The 4,975-nt window shown below is 44.9% G+C and overlaps 1 long non-coding RNA gene across 1 annotated transcript; it reads left to right on the top strand.

Moving 5' to 3' along the window:
• The first annotated feature begins 569 nt into the window (after positions 1-569).
• On the top strand, positions 570-2,736 carry LOC129588692 (uncharacterized). The gene is made up of 7 exons (XR_008690505.1): positions 570-773; positions 841-892; positions 1,210-1,300; positions 1,359-1,484; positions 1,537-1,705; positions 1,889-2,247; positions 2,309-2,736. It is a non-coding gene; the product is annotated as an uncharacterized LOC129588692 (long non-coding RNA).
• The last annotated feature ends 2,239 nt before the right edge of the window (positions 2,737-4,975 follow it).

The following is a 4,975-nucleotide window of genomic DNA, read 5'->3' as shown; positions in this document are numbered from 1 at the left end:
ACGATGACAAATGCCTACTGAGGGTTCTGACTGGCGGAAAAAACCTGTCTGCACAGTTCAAATATAAATTTCTAGAAAATTCTATGATGACAAATGCGTATTGGAGGTTCTAAATGGCGGAGAACCTGCCTGCACAGTTCAAATATAAGCCTCTGGAAACTTCTATAATGACAAATGCGTACTGAGGAGTTTAATTGGCGGGTGAAAACCTGTCTTCACAGTTCAAATATGAATTTCTAGAAAATTCTATGATGACAAATGCGTACGGGAGGTGCTGATTGGCGGATAAAAAGCTGTTTTCACAGTTCAAATATAAATTTCTAGAAAATTCTATGATGACGAATGCGTACGGGAGTTGCTGATTGGCAGAGCAAATCCTGTCTTCACAGTTCAAAAATAAATACCTAGAAAATTCTATGATGACAAATGCGCACTAGAGGTGCTGATTGGCGGAGAAAAACCTGTCTTCACAGTTCAAATATAATTTTCTAGAAACTTCGATGATGACGAATGCGTCCTGAGGGTTCTGATTAGCTAAACGGATACACCACTGGCAGCCACCAGAGTATATAAAGGCCCCGAGAAAAAAATTTGCGATTCATTTCCTCATTTAGATCGGATCAGAAAAGTTTTGAAAAGTTGCACAGCTTAAACACAGTTGTCTTATAATTTAGTCTGCCCAACTGTGGACCGATCACAATGGATTTCGGTGATTTTGGAGCCTCAGGATCTGGAATTAAACTTCCTGAACGGACGTCACAGTCCAAATAGCCGTAAGTGAAAAGATAATAGTTTAGAAGAAAGCGATTTTAATGGTAATTACAAAGAAATAATTTACAGGAAATAAAAAGCCCCACTGCAATTATCTTATGGGATGGTGCGCGCAAAATTGGTAAGTTATGACCAGAACATTATAGGCAAAAAATACTGACTTTGAAACACTAAACAATCACTTTTAAATAGTCATGCATAAGAAAGAGTGGTTTTTCATTTAGCAATCCGTAATTACGCATTGTTGTTAAAACGTGTTACGCGTTAAAATTACGCAAATTGCTGCAAGTCTGCTGTAAAATTTCTAAATAAATTCTTGAACAGGTTTTAAACTGATTACCAAAATATATTTAAGTGCATTTCATGCTATGGTTCATGGTTTTATTCTAGCTTTGATTGGCCTCATTGACCATTGAGTGACCTTTATTTGACCTTTAGATGCTTCTGTCAAAAATTCTGGCAACGCGTTCAGCGGAAGCTCTATGCAATTTGCAACCATTACATTAACCGAGTTCAAAGTTTTCGGCCGGTTAGTCCAGAAATTTTTATGAAATAAATAGTTCTCTGGCAACGTCCGTCTCTTGCAGAGAAAAAATTATCATAAGCGGCTACGAGGTCGTGGCAACAGGTTCCGACAACGGAAACTCCCTTCTTACTGCAGGTCTACCTGCAATTCCAAACGGTTTAGCAGGAATGGCGTCAGGAAGGAACAAGTATGTACACTGCTTATTTAAAAAAACAAAATTAAAAAGCGCTCATTTTTAGAACTGTCTGTGGTGTTGTATCTTCTGTGGATAAAACCTACAACAGCCCTGACGATACTGACGGAGAAAAGAAATTTCGAAGAATCTTGCTTGCGGACCATACTGGCAGCCTTAACGTTACCGCTTGGCGCGAGAACGTCGAGAAATTTGACAACATTCATGTTGGACAAGTTAGTTTCCAAATTCTAAATTTTTTTTATGATTTAATGTTAATTTAACAAAGAAGTTTACGATGCTTTTCTTTACGATATTTTCAATGCGCAAATTGATCGATTTATCGATTTTCGACCACGTTTGCCGATAGTTCTAAAAATAGCGCAATAATAATACCGAATATTTTATCTTGACCGCAGTTCGTTCAGATAACGCATGTTAACGCGGAAAACAACGAAAAGTACAGGAATGCGGCATCTCTTAAGCTCGGAATCACTTTAACACCATCAACAACAATTATTCCTGTGAACGAACCTCTTCCAATTGGACAAATTACAGACATCAAAACGGCAAAACATTTTAATGACCCAGCGCGAAAATTCGATAAATTTTTAGATTACTTTGGAAAATTTTTTTCAGTGACGTGTTTTTTAGACCTACTGGCTGTCGTTGAAGGTGTAAAACACGCTAAGACATTTCAAGTGCTTCGCGAAAGGTGAAGGTCTTGGATCCTTCAATCGACCCAGCATCTGAAACAATTGTGCTCCGAGGAAATGTGGTAGGCAAATTCGAGCTACCATCCATAGTAGTTACTAGCTTGAACGTTACTTAACTTTTAGGCGGGGAAATTTTCCCTTGAGCACAGATACAAGTTAGTCTGCTTCTGCAAGTTGCATATTTCGGAGGGAACAATCACCGGCAGTGATGGAGAGCGCTATTACTTTACTGCCATGCAACAAAACAGAGCTACAAGCCGCCGGATCTGCTTGGCCAAAGATAATGGATACATTGACGACACTGCTGTCACACAAGCTTTGGCCGAGTCTCCGACCCAGGACCAAGGCAAGCGACCAGCATCGCCAACGGGAACGAGTGAAAGTAGCGCCAAAAAACATGAAACTTAGGAACAGTTCCCTCAAGTTTCGTCAAGGAATAAGTGTTACATAAAAAATAATTTTTATTTGTTTGTGCCTGTATCATAACAGCTCAGCCAGCTCTTTGTTTCAAAATCTGCCGCGCGCTCATTTTAAAATTCGCCTGAATTTAATTAGCATCAAGATCTTTTGTTGTCAGCTTTATGTCACTATATTAATGAATGGTGCGCCCAAAACTGCTTAACGAATTAAAACATTGTCGGAGATTCGATGATTTTGCATATGTTTAAACCACCGTATCATTAAGCATAACAGCCCTCCGCCAGCATACTGCCACCCAATAGCCCACAACCACAGCACCTCAGCCCGCAAACCACTGTCCTCCGAATCGCTGTTCCCCACACTGCCCCCCAAATATAGAACACTCCAACTTAGCCCGCAATCGCAGCCCCCCAAACATGGTTCGCAAAACTGAACCTCCAAAAATCTACACTTCCAGACGGTTGTCTAAACAAAGCATCTGGCCAACGTGGCCTCAGACATAACCACCCTTAAACCCCAACACGGCACGCGCCCCAAACCGCAACGCCCCACACTGCGCCATTAGCAAAGCACACTCCAAAACAACCCTCAAACTCAGCCCCCAAAACATAGCTTACCAAACCAACCCCCGCCCAAAAACCCATCTCCACAGGACGTCTCCCCAAACTATGCCCCTGGACAACGTGGCCCCCAAACAACCCTAAAACCCCAACAAAGCCCCCTTAATCGCTGCCCCCACGCTGCCCCCCAATTATGTCGCACCCTAACACAACCGTTAAACTCAGCCCCCAAAACGAGCTCCCCAAACCAAACCCCCAAAACCCTAATCCCTCTAGAAGGTTCTCATTAATCTCTTGGCTAACGTGGCTCTAGACATCAGCTGGTGTCCCTCACACTGCCCTAAATATGATGCACTAACACAACCGAACACCTCGAAACCTGCCCCTCCCGAAACAACTCCTAACTATACCCCTGGCAACGTGGCTCTATACAACTTACAAACCCCAACATAGCCCCCTCAATCGCAGCCCCCACGTTGCCTCCCAAATATGTCGCACCCTAACACAACCGTTAAACTCAGCCCCCAAAACGAGATCCCCAAACCAAACCCCCAAAACCCTAACCCCCCAGACGGTCCTCTCATCCTTGGCTACTGTGGTTTTAGACATCAGCCGGTGCCCCCACACTGCCCCCAAATATGGCACACCCCAACACAACCGTTCAACTCAGCCCCAAAACGTACCTTCCCAAACCAAACCCTCAAAACTCCTGACCCTGAAGGCTCCTAAATTAAGCTCCCACAACGTAGCTCTAGAAATCAACTGGTGCCCCACACTGCCCCTTAAATATGGCGCACCCTAACACAACCGAACCAAAACCTAACCCCCCGAAACGGCTCCCCAAACTATGCCCTTGGCCAACGTGGCCCCCAGACATAACCGCCCCAAACCCCAACGTAGCGCCCTCAATCGCTGCCCACACACTGCCCCCCAAATATGGCACACCCCATCACAACCGTTCAACTCAGCCTCCCAAAACGTACCTTCCCAAACCAAACCCTCCAAAACCCTGACCCCCCAGAAAGCTCCCTAAATTAAGCCCCTGGCCAACGTGGCCCCCAGACTTAACCGCCCTAAACACCCACATAACCCGCGCCCCCAATCGCAGCCCCCCTCCCCAATGCCCCATAAGCACACCCCAACACCAACCGAGCCACCCAAAACTTAGCCCCCCGAAACGGCTCCCCAAATTATGCCCCTGGCCAACGTGGCCCCCAAACATCGCCACCCCAACATAGCCCCCGCCCTAATCTGAGCCCACCATATTGAGTCGTGATGTCATATCGCGAGTATTCGCCCCTCAATACACATAAAAGAAGCCGCCACTTTATCAGCGGCCTGCGCGGACAAGCGAACTGTATCTATCACGTAGCTGTCACATGCTTATCACTAACGCGGCCTGTCAGGCTAAAAAAGAGCAAAAAACTATTTTCCCATCACTAGGACACATAATATTCACAAACCCAACACATGAACACTGATAAGCCATTTCGCATTTTGTAGCTCAGAAAACTAATGCTCTGTTTCCACTTTAGTTGATTTGCGTGTAACCACCGAACTCCACAATATTATTTTACATAAGTTACAATGCCGGTTATATGCCCCATTTGCATGCTGGCCACAGCCAACCTGGCCGCACTGCCCTGTGGGCACACTTTTCATCTAGATTGCGTATTAATGTGGGAGGCACAACAGTTAGTGGAAGAACAACCGATTGAATGCCCCATGTGTCGCGTTCCATACGATCACGATCGCATACTGCCGCTATCCTGGAAGTGGAAGCCCCGCCCCCGGAAAATGCTCACCCGTT

This window comes from Paramacrobiotus metropolitanus, unplaced genomic scaffold (assembly GCF_019649055.1).
Source record: "Paramacrobiotus metropolitanus isolate TYO unplaced genomic scaffold, Prichtersi_v1.0 Parri_scaffold0000030, whole genome shotgun sequence".
Classification (NCBI taxonomy): Eukaryota; Metazoa; Tardigrada; class Eutardigrada; order Parachela; family Macrobiotidae; genus Paramacrobiotus; species Paramacrobiotus metropolitanus.
This window is presented reverse-complemented; position numbering and strand designations above follow the sequence as displayed.